Genomic DNA, 27,018 nt, shown 5'->3' with positions numbered 1-27,018 from the left:
CTGGCACAGGTACAGATTGGGGGCAATATAAGGGATTGGTTGCTGCTGGCTCAGGTACATGGGGCAATATGGTGGCTGCTGGCACAGCATGTTTGAGGGCAATATGATGGATTATTGGCTACTGCTGGAACAGATGCAAATTGGGGCAATATGATGGATTCTTTTGGTTGCCGCTGGCATAGGTACAGATTGGGGGTAAAAATATGATGGATGTTTTGTCTTATGCTGGCACAGGTACAGATTGGGGCCTGGGGGCAATCTGAGAGATTGACTGCCATTGGTATAAGTGCAAATGGAGGCAATATGATAGGTGCTGGCACAGGTACAGGGGGCTATATGACTGGTAAGGTGGGAAATGGTAATGCAGGACTGGGTGGGGGGGCACTGATTGAAGCCTTTGCCTAGGGTGCAAAAATACCTTGGCCCGGCCCTGCCTCCCTGTGTGTGCCATTCTCTGCTTGCCCAGTGCTGCTTGCCCTTCCCTACCTGTGGGATGTAAGCCTGTTAGGAGTTTGTTAGCATTTGGAAATTCTTGTTAAGGGCCCCTAAGGTGTTTAGTCATGTGTTGGGGGGTTGTTGTATTATCCACAGAGGAGGATAAGGCATATGGATTTAAGGGTATGTTTTTAACATGACTTCAATTTTTCACATATGAGTGATGAGGGATTTCCCTGCAGTGAGCACCAACCATTTGGTTTTTTGGTGTGCTACCACCATTAATGTGGATACGATCTTAAAAGTTCTTGTGTTAATATGGGGGTAGTTTACAGTGGGTGTGGTTTAAAAGGGGGAGTGGCCAACACTGACTTCCATTATCGGCCCTCCTTCACATAGGCCAGTAAAATTTTGGCCCTCTGTACCACAGAACTTGGACAGCACTGTTCTACAATATATCAGTTAATACACAGCAAACCTTGTCGGAAGCCTCCATACATGGGCAGATTAGCTGTTAAATTGATCTAAACGACCAATATCGGCAGCATTATCTGCACGTGCCACCTTAACTCCTTTTGTCTTCAGTCCTGGGTCTTTTATAACAAACCGGTCTGTCCATGGGACATTGGGAGTGGCCATTCTGTGCATTTAGTTGCTTTGCCTGAATTTGCTCTTATAAAGCATTTCCTTATTAGATGCTCTAATTTCCAACAAAAATAACAATAAGCCTGCTTGTGCGGTTTCATATCTGCTTCTTTTGTTTGGCATATTTCCCTAATCACATGTTTGTTTGAATGGTTTGAGCTTTGCAGTACAAGATGTCCCATATACTTATCAATGTAACAGGCTGCTTCTGTAAGAGTGTTAAACATTGAAGCATGGACAACAGCTCCTGTATCTAAATATGGAAATTTCTTTATAAAAGCTTGCACCATTTCTTCAGAAACTAGATCTTCTTTAATACCCATAGCTAACCTGTAAGCTTGCTAAAATATACCCATAAACACAAAGGGGGCATCATCTATGGAGGTCTTAAGATCATTAAGCAGTGCAGTGTTAAAAAAAACACTTCTCCATTAATTATATAATTAAGCTGCAAAAGCCTCTCCCTTCTTGTGCCATATATTAGATTCCTATCTATATCAATTTCTGGCACAGTCATTGTTATTGATAACCTATGGGAAATCTGTATCTGCACCCAAAGTTTAAACACTTTGTTCTTATGTTCCTCACTTAAATCATATTTCTCCATATGAGACTCAAATAAATCAGAAACCAAGAGGACATTTAACTTGGGGCTGAAATGTGGAATCTGTTTATTCCTTTGCAAAACTGACTCTATTTCTGACAGTCTAAATTCATGCTTAGAAATCTCCTTAGTCAGTCAGTGCTAACCCTGTCACATTCTACTTTTCTCTCATCTGGAGAAGTAATCTTTCCTTCATCATTTTCCTTCCTCTCTGAGAACATTAACGTATTAAACGTTTTCACCAATTGCATTATATTATGAATTTTATGTTTCAATCTGGAAAATGAAATATCATTTTTCTCTACCAACACATTGGCATTCATGCATTGAGTATACAGATCTGACCATATATCAGGCATAATGCTATGAGGGATATCAAACTTAAATTTGCTTTTACTAGCCAAATTATCAAGAAAATCCATACTCACCGGAAAGCAGAATCTTTCTCCCTGTGCCTGCAATTATGTCAACGCCTATAATACTTACACAAAACACTTCTAGGTTCTTTTACTCATATCTGGAACCTTTAGTTCAGCTACACCCTCCTGCCCCCCTTTGAAACTGACAGTGTGTGTATATGTGTAATGTCCCGGTCTATAATCTGGCTAGGCTCATCATTTGTAGAAAATTTAGTCTCTTTAAATAATTTGTGTAAGTTCTATGGTCAACAAACACTACTCACCAAGGTTATATTTAAGTATATTTAAAGGGATACTGTCATGGGAAAAAATTTTTTTTTCAAAATGAATCAGTTAATACTGCTGCTCCAGCAGAAATCTGCACTGAAGTCCATTTCTCAAAAGAGTAAACAGATTTTTTTATTTTCAATTTTGAAATCTGACATGGGGCTAGACATTTTTTTCAATTTCCCAGCTGCCCCTGGTCATGTGACTTGTGCCTGCACTTTAGGAGAGAAATGCTTTCTGGCAGGCTGCTGTTTTTCCTTCTCAATGTAACTGAATGTGTCTCAGTGGGACATGGGTTTTTACTATTGAGTGCTGTTCTTAGATCTACCAGGCAGCTGTTATCTTGTGTTAGGGAGCTGTTATCTGGTTACCTTCCCATTGTTCTTTTGTTTGGCTGCTGGGGAGAAAAAGGGAGGGGGTTGATATCACTCCATCTTGCAGTACAGCAGTAAAGAGTGATTGAAGTTTATCAGAGCACAAGTCACATGACTTGGGGCAGCTGGGAAATTGACAATATGTCTAGCCCCATGTCAGATTTCAAAATGTAATATAAAAAAATCTGTTTGCTCTTTCGAGAAATGGATTTCAGTGCAGAATTCTGCTGGAGCAGCTCTATTAACTGATTCATTTTGAAATTATTTTTTTTCCCATGACAGTATCTCTTTAATGTGTAAAAATGTGTTACTGAAGATACATACAAATTTTCAGGTATGTAGCTAGGGATGTAGCGAACGGCGGAAAAAATGTTCGCGAACATATTCGCGAACTTGCGTCAGAAATGCGAACGGTTCGCGAACGTCGCGAACCCCATAGACTTCAATTCGAAGGCGAATTTTAAAAGCTAGAAAAGACATTTCTGGCCAGAAAAATGATTTTAAAGTTGTTTAAAGGGTGCAACGACCTGGACAGTGGCATGCCAGAGGGGGATCAAGGGCAAAAATGTATCTGAAAAATACATTGTTGACACAGCGCTGCGTTTTGTGCTGTAAAGGGCAGAAATCACACTACGTCACTCAGGTGATGTTTCTGGACACGGAATGTGAAAAAGCTCACACAGCGAGGTGGCACTTGGTTAAAGACTGGGCAAACAATGCCTGCAAGGGCAACGTATACAGTAGTGGATACGGATATTATATATTACAATATATTATTGCTGCTGTATCACTCAGGTGATGTTTACGGACACAGAATTATTATTGTTATTTAGACAGAATGTGAAAAAGCTCACACAGCTAGGTGGCACTTGCATACCTCCCAACTGTCCCTCTTTTGACCACTCAACCCCCTGTCCCTCTTTTGTACTGGAAAGTCCCTCTTTTCTCTGAACTGAACAGCTAACTTAATTAGCTTTTGGCAAAGAGCTCAGAACAGCTAACAGGTGCAAATAAGATACTTTGTAACAATTTTGACTCTGGTTGGTGCTGGTAGTGGTGAACTACTAGGAGGAGCAGCACACCAGTCCCACTCCCCAACACAGCTAGACTAATAGCACTGGGCTCTTATAGTAGCAAAGTAAAAAAACAAAAAAGAAAATAAAAGCAGTCCTTACAAGGACTATTGGGTTACAGGCAGCAGTCAGCAGATGAGAGATCAGCAGCAGGACAGCTGCCCACAGCAGCTACATACAGAGCACTGCAGTAGAAGGTAGATTACTAGCCAGCAAAGCTACCTAACCTAAAATGTCCCTCAAATCCCTGCAGAGTTCTGTCCCTACAATACAGAGCAGTTATCAAGTAGATTACTAGCCAGCAAAGTTACTATCAACTGTTCCTCAAATCACTAACCAGCTCTCTCCCTACACTAGCTCTTCCAAGCACACACAGGCAGAATGAAAAACGCTGCAGGAAGGAGAGTGGTCCAGGGGGTGTAGGGGTGGTCCAGGAGGGAGAGCTTCCTGATTGGCTGCCATGTATCTGCTGGTCTGGGGTGAGAGGTCAAAAATAAGCGCCAGCTAAGGCGAACCCAAATTGGCGAACGTCGCGCGACGTTCGCGAACATTCGGCGGACGCGAACAGTCGATGTTCGCGCGAATTAGTTCGCAGGCGAACAGTCCGCGACATCCCTATATGTAGCCAGTCAAATGCTCTATTGACAGCCTACCAAAATAATACAAAAATGTATGTATATATTAATATGCTGTATAAAAGTTTTGTCTGTATTATGTGAGTCAATGTGTATGTGTCCATGTGTGTGTGTCCTGTGTGTGTGTGTGTCCTGTGTGTGGGAGCCCAAACTGCTCTTTGGCCAGGGATATGTTCAAAAAACTGTGGGAAACACCTCCCCCAGCCTACCCATAAGACATTCCATATGTGTCCTGAAACCTAATCCCATTCCAAAATTAAGGAACAATGGAGTATGGAACAGATGTGTGAATGGCAAGTCATGAGTGCACACAATAAACATATTTTAACTTAATCAATACCCAATATTTAACATGAACTGTGCACATAGCGCTCCAAGCGGGCAGCAGCCTCACTCTTTTGTTTAGGGCCGTATTTACCATTTTGTGTAGTTTGTAGACCAAAGAGCCTTTAATTATATAGTGATATCAGTGTTAGCAGATAGAACAAATTTATTCAGTTGCGGTGTCTGTCTTGTTTGCGGATCTGCAGGGAGTAGTAGTTATTCACATTATCAAGCTTTGCAGGGAGTTGTAGTTATTCACATTATCAAGCTTTGCAGGGTTGTAATATGTGTCATTGGTTTTGATGCTTTGTCTTTTTGTGCTGGGGCACACTCCACAGGAAACAGTTATAATTGACCCTTTAAGGTAGGCTCTTGGGTAGTCTGGAGAAACCCTGCTAGGTAGGGCCTTGCTTTTTTTGCTGTGGCAAATTAGTTGCAGGGCAGCCTTTCAGATATATTGCTGGTGATCAGTCTACAGCTTTTGGGTTGTTCTGTAAGTTTGTTGCCTGTATGAGCACTAAGTAGCCCAGCCCTGTGTTTGGTATGTGTCTAAGAGTACTTCCCTCTGCTACTAGGGGCTCTCCCGCTGACTTGATAATTGGCACAGACTAGTGAGGGCCAGAGTTAAATGTCCTGGAGATTTCGTTTGTCTCCTGCCTGGTGCTTGCATATAGTCTTTGCCTGCACCGTGGCCTCTAAACTCGAGGTGCCCCCAGGGTGCCCCAGCCCCTTACCCCTTCTGCTTCAACTTGGGGGTACTGTACGTTCCACTAGCTTATGGTTGCAAGCAGGTCCCAGTTCAGTTGCAGCACTGCTGATGGTGCCTATTCTAATCCCCAGCGTGACTGCACCACTAGGCCGCACCTCGCATTGCGGCTCCGGTGGCTGTATCGTTATTATAGTGGACTGTTTTTTAACCGAAAGCCTATCTGCACTGTGGGGATGTTTGTGTGAGTGTTGGGCCAGTTTGGGCTGCAGTTTTGGTCTGATTATAGCTCGGACCGTGGGAGCACCTCAGGTACACGTCTACCACGGAGCTCCATTGGGCACGCCCCCCCGTTATACTCATCTTTTGATAAGGCACTAGTAATACTCTGTGAATGTGGGCAAGGAACTTAGCTTGCTAAATATGATATTGAATCACCCTTCCGGTTATTACAAATTCACCCTGAAAGCTATCATTTATTGGGTTTACACTTTATGGTTTATTTTTACTATGAAAAATGCCTACCTATGGGTTGCTCTCTATCCTGCCATTATTTTGAAATATTTGCAACATTTCTCCAATGAGTCATCTCATTTCTGACAAACTCGCAAATTCATTATCTGGATGACTTCTTGTTTATGGGTCCAAAAGAAACCAAGACTTGCCACATAGCATTAGAAACTTTTAAACGTATGTCTATGCAGTTTGGAATTCCCTTGTCAGCGGAACAAATGATAGCTCTTTGTCATGTAATTACAGTTTTAAGTATTGAGATTGATACCATGAATATGGAATTTAGATCAAGTTGACAATTGACAAGCTTATTAAACTCAAGCAGTTGGTATACAGCAAAAGTGTCTAAAAATTAACCCTACGTAAATTAAAATCATTGATAGGGCACTTCAATTTTGCCATCAGGATCATACCAATGGGTAGAGCATTCAATAAGCGACTAATCGCTTTAACAGTTGGTATTTCGAATCCTATTTGGCACATTAGAATGACATCAGAAGTAAGGAAAGATCTGGCAATTTGGGATGAATTTCTGAGTTCTTTTAATGAAAGGACCTGTTTTCAAACAGATTTTATAGAAAATGAGGCCATAGAGTTTTATACGATGCCTCAGCATCCGCAGGGTTCGGAGCATTCTCAGAGGGATGCTGGTGTGTAGGAAAATGAACTGAATGGCACCATAATGGTTGGACTAAAAACTTTGTATTATTAGAAATATTTTGTATTTTGTTAGCCATTGAAATATAGGAAAGCAGCCTGTCCAATAGAAGAATTATTTTCAAATGTGACAACTTAGGGGTGGTCCACGTTATTAATAATTTATCCGCAAAATCACCACAAGTCATTTAGGTATTCAAACAACTTGTACTGCAAGCTTTACAATTTATCATTTGCTTAAAAGCTAAACACTTTCCAGGACAAGAGAATACTATAGCAGATGCTCTTTCCCGCTTTCAGATCTCTTATTTCAGACAATTGGCTCAGGAAGGAGACAACGCCACAACCATGTTCACTCTTCCTATGGGATTTAATATTAATCAAATAATTAAGCGGTTAAGTAAGGCTGTCTCGCAGAAAACTTGTGACAGATATCTAAAAAGCTGGGCATAGTGGCAGGCTTTTAAAAGTAACATTATCTCACAATGTAGTGAATTGGACATTTTCATTTTATATATCTTAGACATGTTAGAGTCAGGATCTTCTAGAGCTGAATCATAAAAATCATATAGCAGGAATTTCCTTCTTTTTAAAAATACTGAATAAAGTGGATATCACCAGGGATAATGCGATAAAACAATTGATTAAAGGCACACAGAGAATGTGTGGGTCCACAGATAAAATAAAGCCTATTACAATGTTGGTTCTAGTAAAGTTAAAAGATGCATTAACAATCATATGTAAATCCGAATACGAGGTTAAGGTATTTAAATTATTTATCTTGTCATTATTTGGTGTGTTAAGATTAGGGTTATATATCAAAGTTATAATTAACCCTTGAAATTGCACCACCCCATCATAGAACCAGATAACTCAGGGAACAATATTAAAACTTAACTTTTACTAATAAATTAAATCAAATCGTGAGTCCAGGAGAACATTTAAAATGAAGTTACCCCACCTACCAGAAAGAGGTAGGTGGGGTAGAATTTAATGCAAACTTTTGTGCGAACCTATTCTAAGTACCACAATTTGTTTCTGTTAATTAAACAGTGGATCAATTTTTGATACCACCTAATCATACTATCTCCTTCTATGGAAATGGGAGGGTGAATGGGTGGTGGAATTACTAAGGCTGGAAAGTGCATTGTTGGTGGAATGGTTTAGTTTAGTTTAATTTATGACCCTTATTGGCAGGTTGTGTGTAACCGATCTAAGTAATTGCCACTCTACTTACCCATCTCTTTGTACCAGGAAACTGGGAGGGTTCGAACAAGGGTGAAGGGGTGGCGGACCAATTGGGATTCACAAGTGAGCTTATGCCAGGTTTGGCAGTTGAATTGGATACCTATTTTCTATAGACTACAAGATATTTGTTATGCCTGTGGGATTAGAAGATAGGGACATTACCATCCTGGACGGTAAATTAAGAACAAACATTCGTAAATCAAAAACAGATACTATTGGAAAAGGTTCTGTAATCTGGATTAGTTATTTTCCATACATGGGGCTTTGCCCATTGACTGCCGTACAAGATTTTCTAGCAATTTGATGTAAAAAAGCAGGTCCACTTTTTATGCACAATAATGGAGAATATTTATCTTGTTTTCAATTTGAACAAATTCTTAAGAGGTGTATTGATAGTTTAGGACTCAAGGCTTTTGATTATGGTACCCATTCTTTCAGAATTGGAGCTGCAACTCAGTTGGCATTGTTTGGTTTTCAGGATAGTTTCATCAAGAGTGTAGGTGTCACGATCCCGGGTGGCGCGTCTTCTCCCTCCGGCGTCGCTCCCAAGATGGCGGTGCCTATGGCCGCTATGTGGGTAGCGGCACCGGTGCAATGACGTTAGCGTGCCGCGTCAGACACTGTATGCTGCGTCATAACGCCTGCACCGAATTGGCGCCAAATTTCATAGTAAAAGAGCGCCCAGGACACCAAATTCCTGCCCAAGTATAGGTTCTGTTTGTTTAATGTTCCTGGGTGCTCTATCTAGCTATTGAATTGATTTTTGGACTTTGATCCTTGCCTGGACATCAACTTCGATTTATTCTGCCTGCCTTTGGACTACTGCCTGGACCTTGACCCTGATTTTGTCTTAATACTTGTCTGCACCTTGAACCTGAACTTTGACCCTTAAGCCTCCTCCTTGGTCCTGACTCCCACGCTGGGAGCCGATAGGCCCCCTGACAGTAGGTAGATGGCAATCAAATAGATATAAAACCTACATTTGTCCAAGTAAGGTCAATTTAGTATAGTTTCTCATGTTATTCATCTTTTACAGGTAAAGCTGAAATGAACGTTTTTATTTTAGGACATTCTTTTGTTCATTATGCGGAAAGAGTGCAGAAAAAGGAATTATACATCCAACCTTAATTTTAACTAGAAACAAGTAAAAATTAATTGGCTGGGTTTAAGAGGGACAAAATGGTGTAATCTAATGACTGTGATCTCTCACATGAATTCCAAGTTCGGTACCCCAGATAAATTGATTTTTGTACTTATCGTTAAATCCTTTTCTCTTGTCCTACATTGGGGGACACAGGCACCATGGGGATGAAGATCCTGTTGCTTGGAGAAAGGACACTAAAAGGTGGCTCCTCCTCCTCCTGCTCTGGGCTTCATCTCCAGTCTACCTCCTCAATCCTTAGTTTTCTGACCGATGAAGAGATGACGAGCCTTACCAATTGCCTATGTGAAGAATGGAAGCTAAGCACAGTATGAACCACCTGCTGTTTGAACTTGTTGGTATTTGAACAATAACAATTATATAAGATATTAACTGATCAACGTTAACTTGAACTAATGCAGGGAGGGAAGGCCTGTGTCCCCCAATGTAGGACAAGAGAAAAGGATTTAACAGTAAGTACAAAAATATATTTTTCTCTTGCCTAGATTGGGAGATACAGGCACCATGGGGACGTCCCAAAGCTACCCATGAGGACCCCATGAATAACCGCCTGCAACACTTTCCTCCCGAAGCTCGCTTCGGCTGAGGTGAATGTATGCACCTTGTAGAATTTGGAAAAGGTGTGTGTGGATGACCACACTGCAGCCCTACAGACCTTTTCTGCTGAAGCCTGGTGACGAACCGCCCAAGAAGTGCTGAACGAACTAGTAGAATGAGCTCGAACCTGGAAGGGTTTGGCCTTACCTCGTACCTCATAGGCCTTCAAGATTGCGGAACGAATCCACCTTGCAATGGTGGCCTTAGATGCCTTAAGACCTTTCCGTGGTCCTTCTGGTAAGACAAAGAGGTTGTCCATCTTCCTTATGCCCTTGGTAGCCCTGGTGTATGTTCTGAGAGAACGAACCACATCTAGGTTGTATAACTTCTGTTCCAACTTTGTCTTTGGTTCATGACAAAATGAAGCAACCACCAAGTCCTGGTTAAGATGGAATTCTTAGGAAGAAAATCCGGGGTAGGTCTCAATACTGCCTTGTCCTTGTGAAAAATCAAAAATGCTGGCCGACAGGATAGAGCTGCTAGTTCTGAAACTCGTCTAGCCAAAGTGATGGCTAGTAGAAAAACTACTTTAAGAGTCAGCAGAGGTAATGGAATTGAATCCAATGGCTCGAACTGTCAGGTTTGGGTGCTGATGAATGGAATATCAATAACAGTATAAACTGAAAGATACAACCTGGGTAAAGGCAAAGCAAAGTCCAATAAACAGGCGGAGAAGGTCTGGGCAGGCGGCAGGCAAGCAAGGTCCAAAGAGAAGGCAAGGTCAAAGGCAGGCAGCGTTCAAGCAGGGTCGAGATAACAGGCCGAAGGTCAAACCAGGGAATCCACAGAGAAAGGAATCAGGAACCAGGTGGGAACAGGAATCAGGAGTCAAGGCAGGGAACACAGGAACCAGGCAGGGGACACAGGAGTCAGAAGTCAGGAATCAGGAGTTGCAAGTAAGGGGCTGGATCGGGCTCAAGAGCTCAGATAATCAGGCCAGGATTTTAGGGCAGGGACAGGCTTATAAAGGGTCATTAATTGGGAATGGAAGACACATGTGGATAATGAGGCAGGGGAGAAAGAATATATTTCAAGTCTGTCCAGAGCAGTGTCTAACATGAGGACCGAGATCCTCCAGTGGCTCACCCAGGTAATGCAGAACCTCCCAACAACAGGGACCAGGGTTCGATTCCTGGCTGTTCCTGACATTACCCCCACCCAAAGGATCGACCTCAGGGCGATCCCAGGGTCAGGTGGGTACATGAGTTCAAAGAGAAAGTTCCTTTTAGAAAACTCTTGAAATGATGCAGTAACTAGATTGTCCAAGCAAGCATTCAAACGTCTCTGATTCATATCATCGTCCACAGTCAAAGCCAGATAATTTAAAGTGGGACTGAGAAACCAATGGGAAAACTGTATGGATATGGACAGGAAAACAAAGTAAAAAATGAATATTCTTAAATAGACTTGAAACCAGTGGCAATAAATGAATCCAAATAAACTAGGAGCCAAATCAGAAGAGGAGTTGCCAGGGTCAGGAGCCAAAGAGGAGTTGCCGGGGTCAGGAGCCAAAGAGGAGTTGCCGGGTCAGGAGCCAAAGAGGAGTTGCCGGGGTCAGGAGCCAAAGAGGAGTTGCCGGGGTCAGGAGCCAAAGAGGAGTTGCCGGGGTCAGGAGCCAAAGAGGAGTTGCCGGGGTCAGGAGCCAAAGAGGATTTGCCAGAGTCAGGAGCCGAAGAGGATTTGCCAGAGTCAGGAGCCAGGGGACCACCTGATGCCATTTCTGGAACCGGGGGACCACTTCTGGAACCGGGGGACCACCTGATGCCACTTCTGGAACCGGGGGACCACCTGATGCAGGAGTCCAAACAGGTAAGTTGCCAGGATCGGGAGCTAGAATAGAGGAGTCGCCAGGGTCGGAAGCCAAATCAGAAGAGTCGCCAGGGTCGGAAGGCAAATCAGAAGAGTCGCCAGGGTCGGAAGGCAAATCAGAAGAGTCGCCAGGGTCGGAAGGCAAATCAGAAGAGTCGCCAGGGTCGGAAGGCAAATCAGAAGAGTCGCCAAAGTCAGCCAGCAGAGCAGAAGAATCAGCCAAGGCACCCATTACAGGTGGCGGACCAGCAGAGGCACCCATTACAGGTGGCGGACCAGCAGAGGCACCCATTACAGGTGGCGGACCAGCAGAGGCACCCATTACAGGTGGTGGCTTGCCCAGGACAACAGGAAGACCATGATGAACAGCAACAAGACTGGTAGACTCTGGAGCACCAGAACTATCAGATCCCGTAGCAGGTACGGCAGGTCTAGAAGTGGATTTGTCCTTGGGCCCAGAGGCCACAGTACACAGGTCCTCACAGACTGAAGCCGGCAAGGCTGCTGGCTCGGAGGCTGGAAGCGACAAGGCTGCTGGCTCGGAGGCTGGAATCGGCAAGGCTGCTGGCTCGGAGGCTGAAAGCGGCAAGGCTGCTGGCTCGGAGGCTGGAAGCGGCAAGGCTGCTGGCTCGGAGGCTGGAAGCTGAAGTACTGGCACAGGAGCTGCAGACGGGACCACTGGCACAGGAGCTGCAGACGGGACCACTGGCACAGGAGCTGCAGACGGGACCACTGGCACAGGAGCTGCAGACGGGACCACTGGCACAGGAGCTGCAGACGGGACCACTGGCACAGGAGCTGCAGACGGGACCACTGGCACAGGAGCTGCAGACGGGACCACTGGCACAGGAGCTGCAGGCTGGAAGGCTGCAGGCACAGGAGCTGCAGGCTGGAAGGCTGCAGGCACAGGAGATGCAGGCTGGAAGGCTGCAGGCACAGGAGCTGCAGGCTGGAAGGCTGCAGGCACAGGAGATGCAGGCTGGAAGGCTGCAGGCACAGGAGATGCAGGCTGGAAGGCTGCAGGCACAGGAGATGCAGGCTGGAAGGCTGCAGGCACAGGAGATGGCAGGCTGGAAGGCTGCAGGCACAGGAGATGCAGGCTGGAAGGCTGCAGGCACAGGAGATGCAGGCTGGAAGGCTGCAGGCATAGGAGATGCAGGCTGGAAGGCTGCAGGCACAGGAGATGCAGGCTGGAAGGCTGCAGGCACAGGAGATGCAGGCTGGAAGGAGGCTGGCACGGGAGGCAGCTTTCGGGGAACCGGCACGGGAGGCAGCTTTCGGGGAACCGGCGCGGGAGGCAGCTTTCGGGGGAACCGGCATGGGAGGCAGCTTTCGGGGAACCGGCACGGGAGGCAGCTTTCGGGAACCGGCACGGGAGGCAGCTTTCGGGGAACCGGCACGGGAGGCAGCTTTCGGTGAACCGGCACAGGAGGCAGCTTTCGGGGAACCGGCACGGGAGGCAGCTTTCGGGGAACCGGCTGGGAAGCCATCACTGGGACCGGCTGGGAAGCCATCACTGGGACCGGCTGGGAAGCCATCACTGGAACCGGCTGGGCTGCTGGAACCGGCTGGGAAGCCATCACTGGAACCGGCTGGGCTGCTGGAACCGGCTGGGAAGCCATCACTGGAACCGGCTGGGCTGCTGGAACCGGCAGGGAAGCCATCACTGGAACCGGCTGGGCTGCTGGAACCGGCTGGGCTGCTGGAACCGGCTGGGCTGCTGGAACCGGCTGGGCTGCTGGAACCGGCTGGGAAGCCATCAATGGAACCGGCTGGGCTGCTGGAACCGGCTGGGCTGCTGGAACCGGCTGGGCTGCTGGCACAGAGCCTGGGATGGGAGAGAAGTTTGGCTGGGAAGCCGGGCCGTGGTATATTAGAAAAAGAAATAAACTGTGGTTCAGGCCTGAGACCCAGGGAGGCTGATTTATGGAAAGCAACAGGCTTAGAAGCAGACTGGGAGATAACTGGAGAGTGCATTGCAGGCAGATACTGGGAGACTGACCGACCCTTAAATTTAGTAGTAAATGCAGTTTGAACTTCATCGTCTGACTCCACATCTTCCCAGTCTTCATCATTACAGGCATCATAGTCACTCTCGTCATAGGGTATAACAGGTTGATAGATATTTTTGAGGCCAACAAGTTGGGAATATCTTGGCACTGGAGGGGTAAGTTGAAATGGCTTAACAAAGCCTTGAACGACAGGAGAACTTGAGGAGGAAAAAATGTCGGAAGGGACTGGCCATAAATCACCCGTGAAGGTTGTTTTCAAAAAAGAAAGAAATGAACAGGGGTCTTTCGAAAAGTGAGCTTCTTCGTCAATGCAAGCCTCTGCCCACTCTTGTGCTTTACCCCCTAAGAGGAATATCATAACGAGTCTGCTCTTCATAGAGTCTGGAGTCTGCTTGACAAAAGCAATAGAGGCAAATTTCTTACATGCGAGTAGAAAGTCAGAAAAAGTTCCCTCTTCTCCTTCATATTTTTTATGAAGCAGAGAGTTGCAGTTCACCCTGTTCAGGTGATATAGAGGGGTTAACAGCAGGCTCCTTATTGTGTGGCTTGATTATACTGTCAGGTTTGGGTGCTGATGAATGGAATATCAATAACAGTATAAACTGAAAGATACAACCTGGGTAAAGGCAAAGCAAAGTCCAATAAACAGGCGGAGAAGGTCTGGGCAGGCGGCAGGCAAGCAAGGTCCAAAGAGAAGGCAAGGTCAAAGGCAGGCAGCGTTCAAGCAGGATCAAGATAACAGGCCGAAGGTCAAACCAGGGAATCCACAGAGAAAGGAATCAGGAACCAGGTGGGAACAGGAATCAGGAGTCAAGGCAGGGAACACAGGAACCAGGCAGGGGACACAGGAGTCAGGAGTCAGAAGTCAGGAATCAGGAGTTGCAAGTAAGGGGCTGGATCGGGCTCAAGAGCTCAGATAATCAAGCCAGGATTTTAGGTCAGGGACAGGCTTATAAAGGGTCATTAATTGGGAATGGAAGACACATGTGGATAATGAGGCAGGGGAGAAAGAATATATTTCAAGTCTGTCCAGAGCAGTGTCTAACATAAGGACCGAGATCCTCCAGTGGCTCACCCTGGTAATGCAGAACCTCCCAACAACAGGGACCAGGGTTCGATTCCTGGCTGTTCCTGACACGAACTGTTGCTCCAGCAATACGGAAAGTAAGATATTGAGATCCCAGGGAGGGATTGGATGACAGTATGGAGATATCATCCTCAATGCTCCCTGGAGGACGGTATTGATGTTGGGCAGCATTGTAAGCTGCTGCTGAAAAAGGATAGATAAGGCTGATACCTGAACCTTCAGTGAGTGGAGCATTGTCTAAAGCCTCCTGAAGGAATAACAATAGGCTACCTTCGTCCCAAGACGGTGGGTCTTTGGTTTTAGATTCACACCAGGATATGAATGTCTTCCATACTCTGTGGTAGATGCGTGCCAAGACGGGCTTTCTGACCCTTAGTAAGGTACCGACCCTGGATACCCATGCAGTAGCAAAAATAGGATGGAGAGCTCCACCTGCTGCTGTGAAAATCGCCTTGCAGAAACCGGCAAAACGTTTGTTGATAGAATCCTTAAAGGAAGCTGCATTGGCTACTGGAATGGTGGTCTCGAGACAGGTGGGTGCACTGCTGGGAGTGAAGACCAAAGGTCTGTACAGTCCTGAGTAAAAAGATAAGTTTGAGTAAAGCGCTTGGAAAATGTTCCATTGTGCTTTAACAATGTCATCCAGCTGTTCATAGGCTGGAAAGACACAAGAAGACTTCTTTTGCCTCTTGAAAATGTTTTTGGTTGGCTCTGCTGAAGGCGGTGTCTTCTAGACATAGTGCCTATAATACTGCCTGAATCAGGCTCTCAACCTCTCTTTGTGACCTAGGGGCATCCTGATTGGATTCATCTCCGGATAGGATCTGTCCCTCTTCCCCTGATGCCTCTTCCTGTTAATCAGACAATAAAGGTGGGGAAGGGGGAGGTCGCTTTGTGGCCGACTACTGAGTGACCGGTCTGTGAGGCTGTGTAGATAGGTGCTGTAGGACCTTATCTAGAGTCTCTGGTTTTCTGGCTAGATTCTGTAGACCCGTTAGAGATAGAGCGCGCACCAATTCAGAATCCGAGCTCGTTTGATTAGCCATAGCTGTCGCAGAGCTGGCTGGTAGGGCTGTGTGGGATTGTAATTGTGGAGTGACTGCTGCAGGCTTACGGGCTTCACATATTGACTCAGCCGAAACGCTAGCAATTAGCACATGCCAAATAAGAAATTGCATTGGTGGTACGTGCAGTTGCCTGCTTGGGAAGGGACTGGTCCTCTGCCCTGCCCGTCATGGCTATACTATGAAAATAGTGCCACCCAGTAAGTAAGGATATTGGGGAATATTAGGAGAGTCCAGAGGAGTGAACCACCTCTCCCTTAGATTGTGAATATAAGGGAAGTGTAACTACCTGTTCACCAAGGTAGGAAAGAATGGCTTGTTCATTCCTGTGAGAGACACTGTGGCTGGAAACGCTCAGTGCTGGAGAGAGAGATGCAGATCTGAAATGGCCACCAGAGAGGTTTCCCGGGCTTTAGAATAGTACCTTAGTAAGATGGCGCCCGTGAGGCACGTGCGTAGTGACGTGTGCGCAATGACGTAAGTGCGGCACCAGATAGTGGCACGAAAGGTCGCTGGGAAATGGCGCTGAGAACCCGGGAAGAAAGGTAAAAGTGCGGTTACAGGCGCAAGAAAGAGAGGGATAGAGAAGCTATGTGCTATGTCCCCCTGTAGGGAATTCTCTGTCAGAGAAAAGAAGTGAAACTACATGTTTTTTGCAGAGCTGACAGGCAGCAAGTAATGGGGGAGGGAATTAATTTATCTCGTGCAAGCCAGGAATGCTCAATAAAAGGTGTACCCTCTGTTGGTATAGCCTCCGGGGAACGGGAACCAGTTGAACTATAGGTTCCACGCAGGATGCTGCCACTTTGCAGAGTGATTTGTCTAAGTTAGGAAACTGGGCAGCAAACTGGAAAATGAGGTTTAATGTTGATAAATGCAAGGTTATACACTTTGGCAAAAATAATATAAATCCAAGTTATACACTAAATTGCAGTGTTTTCGGAGTTTCTGCACATGAGAAGGAGCAAGGTCTTTTTGTAGATAACAAGTCATCTGGGCAGTGTCATTCTGTAGCTACTAAAGCAAATAAAGTTCTGTCTTGCATAAAAAAGGGCATTAACTCAAGGGATGAAAACAAAAAGGGGATTTATACTTACGATAAATACTTTTCTAGTAGGCCCGAACTGTCAGTGCAGACGCTTGGGTTTATGTCTATCTTCACCTCTGGAGGCAGGACAGAAGATTAACCCCTGACCCCTCCCCTAGTATATAACGTCTGGCTCCACCTACCATCCCCAGTTCGTTTATAAAGCTAAATTAGGTGGAGTACCCCAAACAATAGGAGAATTTTTGGTCAAGAGTAGTAAAAAGTGTAGTGCTATAAGCTAGTGTCCACTGACCCATACTAAAATCAGCCTGGGTGGGACTTACTGCACTGACAGTTCGGGCCTACTAGAAAAGTATTTATCGTACGTATAAATCCCCTTTTCTCTAGTCGCCCTCCTGTCAGTGCAGACGCTTGGGGACGTCCAAAAGCAGTCCTGTAATTTCAGGGTGGGCAAGACAAACTCCAAGTAAGTTAGAATGTTTTACTAATAATCATCAACATGAACAGTAGTAGTATAAATACGTATAGTGCGTTATCATAAAAGCATGAACACAGTTGCATAACATAGAAAAACACTGGACGTTTGTTGAATTACAATGAACTTGCAGTAATAAAAACAGTGAAAACAATTTGCTGTCACATCCTTAACATATCAATAACGTGAACTGTACGAGTCTCAGAGATTGAAAAGTCATATCGGGAAACATCACTTTACTGTGCTACCACTGCTTGTAAAACTTTACGGCCAAACACGGCTAAATTTGAAGCAAAAACATGTAGCTTGTAGAACTTAATGAAAGTGTTGGGGGAAGCCCAAGTGGCTGCTCTACATATCTGTTCAGGTGTAGCCAAATTCTGAAGAGCCCAGGAGGTACTCTGTGCTCTAGTAGAGTGAGCTTTGACTTTGAAGGGTGTAGACTGCTGTTTCAATTTGTAAGCCTTGTTAATTGTCTCTACTAGCCATCTGGCAATGGTTCGCTTGGATACCCCAAAACCCTTTCGAGCTGTGGAGTACAAAACCAACAGTGAATCCGATCTGTGAAACGTAGCTGTTCTGTGCAAATAGGCCCGAACAGCCCTCACAACATCCAGTTTGTGTAGTTGTGCCTCCTTATCATGAGTTGGGTTAGGACAAAAAGATGGCAAAACTAGTTCTTGATTTATATGGAACCCTGAAACCACATGGGGTAGGAACCCTGGTACAGTCCTGAGTACAACCTTATCGGGATGGAGAACCAGCCATGGTTCTTTGGAAGATAAAGCTGCCAATTCTGAGACCTTTTTTGCAGAAGTTATCGCTATAAGGAAAGTCACTTTTAAAGACAACCACTTAAGGTCGCAGGAGCCGATAGGTTCGAATGGAGCTTCCTGTAGTGTGGAAAGCACCAACGGCAAATCCCAAGTGGGGGTAGGGTCTTTGAATGGTGGCCTAGCATGTAGTACTCCTTTTAGTAATTGTTGTATAGTGGCGTTCTCAGACCACCTAGTGTTTGACAGTGCAGAAATAGCTGAAATCTGCGACTTAAGCGTATTGAGTGCTAGTCCTTTAGTGAAACCATCCGTAAGGAATTCTGTGATGACCTGTGCGGTGCTGTCACTCCAATTTATCTGTCTGGCTGAACACCAGTCTATAAAAGTATGCCATACCCTGTGATATGCCTTCTTTAATGAAGATTTTCGTGCCTGAAGTAGTATCTCTATGGCCGGTGCAGAAAATCCTTCTTGGGACCACAACTGGGCCTCAAGTGCAAAGCCGTCAAATGTAGCATGGCTAGATTGTGGTGCCTGGCTGGCCCTTGAGTGAGTAGATCTGGCCGAAGAGGTAGTCGCCACGGCCTGGAAGCTGACATATTGATCAGGTCTGTGTACCATAGTCTGTTCGGCCAATCCAGCGCAATTAGTATAGTCAGAACTCGTTCCTGTTTTATCTTGGCAATTACTCTGGGAAGAATTGCTAGAGGTGGGAATGCATACACTTTGTTGAAGTGCCATGGAATCACCAGTGCATCCGTGAACGCTGCTCTCGGATCTCTGGTTCTGGAGCAGTAGCATGGAAGTTTGAAATTTTGTCTGGATGCTAAAATGTCTATGTCTGGTATTCCCCACATCTGCACCAACTGGGCAAACACCTCGTCTTGCAAGGCCCATTCCCCTTGGTCTATAGTCTGTCTGCTGAGGAAGTCGGCTTCCCAGTTCAGAACCCCTGGTATGAAAACTGCTGATATCATGGGTACCGTCTTCTCTGCCCATGCCATCACATTTGCTGCTTCCTGCATCGCCAGGTTGCTTCTCGTTCCCCCTTGTTTGTTGACATAAGCAACTGCAGTGACGTTGTCCGACTGTATACGTACTGGTCGTGATCGTAGCTTGTCTGTCCAACCGTAAAGAGCTAGGACGATCGCCCGCAGTTCCAGGATGTTGGGCCTTTTGTTATGGAACTTGTTAGTTTGGTCGAAACTGCCTTTTTTTCCTGTCGGAAGAAAGGTACTCTTGCCTCCTGTCACATCAGTGATTATCTGCTTCAGTTCTGGACCAAACAGGGACTCTCCCGAGTATTTTAAGTTAAGCAGTTTGTTATTTGATGCTGTGTCGCCTGACCAGTGACCTAGCCATAATGCTCTCCTGGCAACTACTGTGTTAGCGGTAGATCTCGCTGCTAATTGTGCCACCTCTATGGCTGTGTCTGCAAGGAATGCCAGGGTGGTATGAAGTTTATTCACCTCTGAGGCTAGTTGTTGTGCTGACTCTGGTGGTTGGGACATCATCTCTTGAGCCCAGTGTTTTGCTGTGCGTGCTAACCCTGCTGCCGCCGTCGCGGGGCGCAATATTGCTGTGGATTTGCTGTGCAAATAGGCCCGAACAGCCCTCACAACCTATATTAGGGCCGTTCTGAACTACAACAGCCCCTGCTTCTGGAGAGCAGGCTCACAGACTAATAATGCCTGAGGCAATAATGACCCTCTAATGGCGGTGCACGCAGGGATTGCTGACATGTTGTCCAGCCGTACCCTGTATCTCAGGCCAATTCCACTTGCTGTGAGTTGCCAGTAAGGAGGGAAATTTGCTCAGTTGGCATAAAATACAGTATCACTGCATGCCCTTCACTGTGATCTTGGTAACTCCTTTTGCTGCAAATGCCAGCAAAGAGGGAGAGTGTCATACAGCGGGTCTGGAAATCCCCTTTTGCTGCAGATGCCAGCAAAGAGGGGGATCTCTTTACGTTGAGGGGCAGCTCTGCAGAAAAATAAATAAAAAATAAATAAATAGAAAAATAAAAGAAGTTAATAGTAAAATTTTCTGTCCTACACCTCCGAGGCAGGACAAAGAACTGGGGATGGTAGGTGGAGCCAGACGTTATATACTAGGGGAGGAGTCGGGGGTTAATCTTCTGTCCTGCCTCCAGAGGTGAAGATAGACATAAACCCAAGCGTCTGCACTGACAGGAGGGCCGACTAGAGAAATTATGCCTCTTTTTAGGTCCCTGGTTCGGCAGTGCAGTTTTGGACACGTCCTTAAAGGGGAAGTAAACCTAGTCGGCGCAAACCCCCCACCCGTTTGTTGCCCACCCTCCCTCCTCCCCCCTGGCCTACCAGTCCCGCTGGGCAAATGCCCCTAACTTGTTACTTACCCTTCTGCGCAGGTCCAGTCCAGGGAGTTCACCGACGACATCTTTCACGCGATCTTCTTCCTGCTGTGAACGGCGTTTTGGCGCATGCACAGTAGGATCATTTCGCCGGTACGGATCTACTGCGCATGCGCCAAAAGTCACGCGCATGCGCAGTAGATCGTACCGATGAAATGATCCTACTGCGCATGTGCCGTTCAAAGCAGGAAGAAGATCGCGTGGAAGAAGATGTTGTCGGTGAACTCCCTGGACCTGCGCAGAAGGGTAAGTAACAAGTTAGGGGCATTTGCCCAGCGGGACAGGTAGGCCAGGGGGAGGAGGGAGGGTGGGCAACAAACAGGAGGAGGGGGTGGGGGGTTTGCTCTGACTAGGTTTCCTTCCCCTTTAAGAGGAATATAAATGAGCTGGAGAGAGTGCAGAGACGTGCTACTGAAATGGTTAGAGGGATGGAAGACAAATTATGAGGGGAGACTGGGGTTGTTTTCTCTGGAAAAAAGGCACTTGCGAGGGGACATGATTACAAGTATATTAGAGGACATTATAGACTAATAGCAGGGGATCTTTTTACCCATAAAGTGGATCACCGTACCAGTCCACCCCTTCAGACTAGAAGAAATTTCATTTGAAGCAACGTAGGTGCTTCTTCACGCTCAGGACAGTGATGTTGTGATGGCTGATTCAGTTAATGCCTTGGATGATTTTTTTGGACAGACAGAATATCAATGGCTATTGTGATACTAAACGCTATAGTTAGTATAGGTATGGGTATATATAATGTATGTGAAAGTATGGAGGTGTGTGTATGGATTCTGAGTTTTCATTTGGAGTGGTCGAACTTGATGGACTTTGTCTTTTTTTCAACCTGATTTAATTATGTAACCTTTTAGTGTCCTTTCTCCAAGCAACAGGATCATCCCCATGGTGCCTGTGTCCCCAAATCTAGGCAAGAGCAATATAGTTTCTGATGTCATTCATCTTTTGCAGGTACAGTCAAAATGAACATTTTTATTTTAGGACATTCTTTTGTTCTTTATGTGGAAAGAAGCATAAATTATACATCCAACTTTAATTTTGACAAAAAAAAAGAGTAAATTGAATTTTGTCAAATGCTTCTGGCTGGGGAGAGGGCGAACAATTGTCAAGACAACCTGGGAACAAGGGACCAGGTCAGCTGGTGGTGTCACAAACGTTTATGAATTGGTGTAGAAGTTAAAGCTTAAATAAGGTTTTGTTACTAGATTAAGAAATCAGGCTGCAGCCTTTTCCTCCAACTATTTGGTTTTGTGTATTTTATGTATTATTTGGTATTGCTTACCATTACATGCTCCATTGATTTGAATCTGATCTGTGCGGTCACACACAGGCGGAGGTCAGTATTTGGACAGAGCCGGTGAGAGCGCACCGAGGTCATTCAGATTCAAATGGAGCAGGGGCACTCAGCTTGCAAAAATATGCAGGCTGACAACAGCTGGTCCAACAGCCTTACTGCTCTCATGAAGGCCAGCTATCTAAAGTTCTATATTAGGTACTATTACAGGGGCAATAAATAGGCAATTCCATATATGGCATACACCTCATTCCCAAAACTGTCCAGAAATCTGTATAGGCAATAGGCTTACTTTTTTCAGGGGGGTCAAGGTTTTCTAAACACTACTTCCTGATTAAAAAAAAAAAAAAAGTGCCAAAATGAGTTTTACTATAGATTTCCCCTTTAGGTTCTGTATGGCAGCACACCATCTTTGAGCAGAAGGATCCTTTACGTGGTCCGTCCTCTAATTCTCAAAATTAGAATGAACACAAATTTTAAGAGGTGGTAAGATGCATGTTACTAAAGTGTAAGCTAAACCTATATTTTTCCGATGTCCCCAAGAATTCTATCCAAAGGTTTAAAGGAGATGTTCACTTTAAAAAAAAAAAAAAGCTTTCTAAGCAACTTTCTTTGTCTTCCTTATGGAAATTTGAATTTGCCGTTTAGCTCTTCATTTGTAAGACTAGCTGAAAAATACTTTAAAATACCACTTAATACACTGTGCCAAAAGTTACATATATGGGGAAATACCTAGCATAGAAAAACATGAAGGGGAGAAAAAACAAAACGGCAGAAAAGTATTATGGCTGAAATCAGCCTCCCTCAAAAAAATGCACGGAATCTATTCTGCAATTATAGAATATTTAGAGAGAGACCTTAAGGCCTCATAAATCTGCCCAGCACTGTGTACTCTACCCCACGACCTGACCAAACATACAGTAAGTGTAATTAAGACAGGCCCCTTAGTAGAGGGAGAGGTGCTTTTTTTAAAAAAAAAAACAAAAAAAAAAACAATCATCCAGTAGCTCCAGTATTGCTATGATTTATTTATACTGCTTCAGTCTAAACATCCATGATATATTTAGAAACATTGAGGAAGTGCTTAGATGTAAATGCTACTGCATTTTTCCCCCAAACAGGATTTTTCTTTTAATAGAACCAGAATTGTTGGCCTCTAAAAATACTGTACATAAAGGTGTCATTGGCTCAAGAAAATGTTAGAAGGGGGCGTGGCCTGGACGCTGAAGGAGATGGCCGCCTGATCCCGCAGCTCCGCTAAACTGCCCACCCTAAGCTTTCATTAGCACCCTTAGCACCCTGTATACCGCTACCCTCAGACAGCGTTGATTCCCGCAGATACCCTGAGCCCTCCGATACTCGCCATTGGCAGCCAGAAGTCCTCAGTAACTCCTTCCCGGCAGATCTGGAGGAAGAGAGTGGAACGCAGTGGCCATTTTTCAGTGTGGCCCGCATAGCCGGCTCCTCCAATGTGACACGCGGACCAACGTTCTACACGTGATCCGGAACGGGTGGTGAGCGCCGCTTGCTAAATAACTTTACTGCCGGTATACTGTGTAACGGCGATTGCGGCCCAAGCGCCCCGACCACGTGGATACCGTGGCGTCCCTCCACGAGGCAGCACATTAGGCCCTTGAACCTCCCCACGTCACTGAGCACCGGGACCCTCCGGAAGTCAGCAGGGGAGTCGTTAAGCCTGCTAATATATATGGGCCACAGCCTAGCACCCCTCAGTTGAGACGCAGCGACACATCCTGCACGCTATTATCGCCTTATCAGCACCTGGCCATAAAGGCTTTCCTTTGGCTAACCCCCTCTCAAGGGTCACCTTGAGCAGCTAAGGTGGAGGCTAATAGGGCGAAGTACACATTACGTTGCCACTTCGGTCTCCCCCTGTTGAGAGGTCAAGACAAGTCTCACTGAGGTACCAACGACTCTCCAAGTCTTTATTGCCTACTTGTCGCTTTGACCAACAGTCATACAGACGCACACGGCTCGTGTATTCGGCTGATCAGACCTAGAGCCATTTTTATGACTGGCTGCTTAGAGAGGGCCAAACCTGTTGTCCGCACTTACCTCCACCAAGTTTCGATCATCTCACTTGGGACATATTCCGAACTTCCCAAGAGACTCTCCCCACCTATCACCGGCTCACTATGTCGAGCAGACGACAGCAACAGACAGCTAACCCTCCTGATGGTGTGTCTGATTTTTTCAAAAGCAAATCTACCAAACCTGCCAAAACTCCGAGCACACCTATGGAACCAGAATCTGATTCGCCCTGCACTAAAAAAGATATAAATGAACTCAAAGCTCTTCTCCTGGGATTCAAGGAAGAGATCCAAAACGAAATACGGAACTCGCTTACGGATGTTAAATCTGACATTGCAACATTGGACAATAGAGTTCAAGTGCTGGAACAAGCTCAAGACTCTGTCCAAGAATCCACGTCTAACATGGAGACTCTGCTTCAGGATCTACAGACACAATTGCGAGACCTCCAAGATCTTCATGAGGACCTGGAGAATCGCACTAGATGAAACAACTTGCGCTTTCGAGATATTCCGGAAACGGTACATTTGGACACTTTTTTACCGAAATTTTTTTAAAGCTCTGTTGCCAGGAGTTGACGACAAATACCATCTGCTGGATAGAGCCCATAGAGCCCTTCGTGCTAGACCACACCCGAATGCCGCCCAGAGATGTAATTGTGCGGTTTCATTATTTTCAGACCAAGGAGGCTATCTTGAAGGCGTCCCGAACCGCGCACATGGAGCTTGATGGTGTGTTTCCGAAAATTTACGCTGACTTAGCTTCCTCAACATTGCAAAAACGGAAAGACCTCAAACCTTTGACAGAAGTGCTGAGACAAAAAGGCGTCCCTTACAGATGGGGGTTCCCCTTTAAACTCACGTACCAACATAATGGCCTTACATATACCGTTAAACATCCTAGCGAGATTGAGGAGGCATTGCCTTATCTTCAGGATCCTCCAATGGACTCCTCGGAGACGGAGGATCCTAGGGAGCAGGATACTCTAGCACGACCAGAGACTAAGTCCGCTTTGCAGTGTGGTCGAAGATTTCTTGAGACGATTATAGAAGGATATTTTGTCCATTGCACCAAAACTTTGACTCATTGCTGATGCCTGACCACAGCTACATTTAGATGGCCTATATGCCACTTCCAATCATACGTTAAGGTCAGATAAATGCTGGGCTCTGGGCCCTCGGACTCGGCAGTTGGGAAACTGGGTACCCCCTAAGTTGCTCGCTACCGTACTGAAGACTCTGACAATCTCTGCCTGAGATGCCTAAAGTTAATTTACTATCGGTCCGTTCAGCTTTTTAGTTGGGCCTTGAAACAGCTTTACCTAAGGCTATCTGATGTTTCCATGCCTTGGTACTTTCTGAACAGTTGAGCTCCTACAACTATGAGGAACTGTTGAATCTCTTGTGGATATTCTCTGGTTACAGCTGACATAGCTTACATGTTTTCCAGGTAGTTATAAATTGAATCTGCTAATACTTAACATCATTTGTGTTAAACTATCTTGCCGTTTGGTTATAGGGTATAGATAGCTTTATTATGGGGTGGGCTGCGCGGACTGGCTTCCCTTTTAGACTCCACTCCGTGACCCCACTTATTGAAGGTTTCCTAGAGAGGGGCATCAAAACTGCCCTCTCTCCCCCTTCTTTTTTCTGTATTTTTTATTTTTAGGAACCTTCACCAATCTCCCTTTTTGGAAGATTATACGTCGATTGACGTGTACTTCGTTTTGTGTCTTTTTTTATTTAATTGTCTGTCTTCCCCTCCTTCTCCCCTCTCTGTTTTCTGACCTATCACTACATTCTTACTTCTGTTTTTCCTCCTTCCCTTCTCCCTCACCTACCACTTTTTCTTTACTGTTTTACCAAAGCAATTCCATTACCCCTTGTCTTCAACACTTCTCACTGAGTGTTTTCCCGTCCCTTATTTTTTCCTTTCTTTTCTTTATCACTAGCATATCATCGCAGTGACGTCTTGCTCCCTCGACACTCTCCCGAGATGGCTGCACGGGTACCCCCGGATCCCCGCTCATTTGACCTGAAGGTAGGCTCACACAATGTTAATGGCCTCAATGTGCCTCAAAAGCGCACTATGGCCTTCACTGAATATTTCAAATTAAAGCTTGATATCTTGCTGCTGCAGGAGACACATTTCAGTAGAACTTCATCACCCAAATACCTTTCCAAACACTACCCCCAGATTTACTTGGCAAATTCGACCACAAAAACGAGAGGGGTAGCCATTCTTATCGCTAAACAGGTAAAATTTCAACTTATGCAGCAGTATATAGATCCCGATGGCCGATTCATCATCTTAAAGGGACACCTCCAGAACCATCTGACTACGCTTGCTTCAGTTTATGCCCCCAATAACTCAAAACAGAAATTTTTCATAATTTTTTAAAAAAAAATTATCAGAAATCTCGGAGGGCAGAGTCATTGTGGGGGGTGATTTTAACACGACCTTGAATAACAATTTAGATAGATCTCGGGACATTTTGGACACACAGCCAACTGGCACAGGCGATAGAGACGCGAAACACCTTCTCACTCACCTGAAAGAGGAGGCACTAGTGGACGTTTGGAGAGAGAAAAATAGATTTTTGTACTTACCGTTAAATCCTTTTCTCTTGTCCTACATTGGGGGACACAGGCACCATGGGGATGAAGATCCTGTTGCTTGGAGAAAGGACACTAAAAGGTTAAAGTGGCTCCTCCTCCTCCTGCTCTGGGCTTCATCCCTGCCTACCTCCTCAATCCTCAGTTTTCTGACCGAAGAAGAGATGACGAGCCCTACCAATTGCCCATGTGCAGAGAAGGAGCACCTCCCCAATGCAAGCCAAGCACGGTATGAACCACCTGCTGTTTGAACTTGTTGGTATTTGAACAATAAAAATTATATAAGATATCCACTGATTAACATTAACTTGAACTAATACAGGGAGGGAAGGCCTGTGTCCCCCAATGTAGGACAAGAGAAAAGGATTTAACGGTAAGTACAAAAATCTATTTTTCTCTTGCCTAGATTGGGGGACACAGGCACCATGGGGACGTCCCAAAGCTACCCATGAGGGCGGGACTTTTTACCCCTAGTGTTCAGGGAATAACCACCTGCAACACTTTCCTGCCGAAGCTCGCTTCGGCCGAGGCAAATGTATGCACCTTGTAGAATTTGGAAAAGGTGTGTGTGGATGACCACATTGCAGCCCTACAGACCTGTTCTGCTGAAGCCTGGAGGCGAACCACCCAAGAAGTGCTGAGTGAAGAAGTAGAATGAGCTGAACCCGGAAGGGTGTGGCCTTACCTCGTACCTCATAGGCCGTCAAGATTGTTGACCTA

The 27,018-nt window shown here is 45.5% G+C and overlaps 1 long non-coding RNA gene across 1 annotated transcript in view; it reads left to right on the top strand.

The window, feature by feature from the left end:
• LOC121397665 overlaps positions 1 to 26,360 on the top strand; it is a 33,086-nt gene extending 6,726 nt beyond the window's left edge. The window contains exons 2-3 of the long non-coding RNA XR_005963811.1: positions 21,192 to 21,288; positions 25,635 to 26,360. This is a non-coding gene — a long non-coding RNA (uncharacterized LOC121397665). The remainder of the gene's footprint in view (positions 1 to 21,191; positions 21,289 to 25,634) is intronic.
• The last annotated feature ends 658 nt before the right edge of the window (positions 26,361 to 27,018 follow it).

Source organism: Xenopus laevis, chromosome 8S, assembly GCF_017654675.1.
Source record: "Xenopus laevis strain J_2021 chromosome 8S, Xenopus_laevis_v10.1, whole genome shotgun sequence".
Classification (NCBI taxonomy): Eukaryota; Metazoa; Chordata; class Amphibia; order Anura; family Pipidae; genus Xenopus; species Xenopus laevis.
Note: the sequence above shows the minus strand (reverse complement) of the source record. Positions and strands in the feature narration are given on the sequence as shown.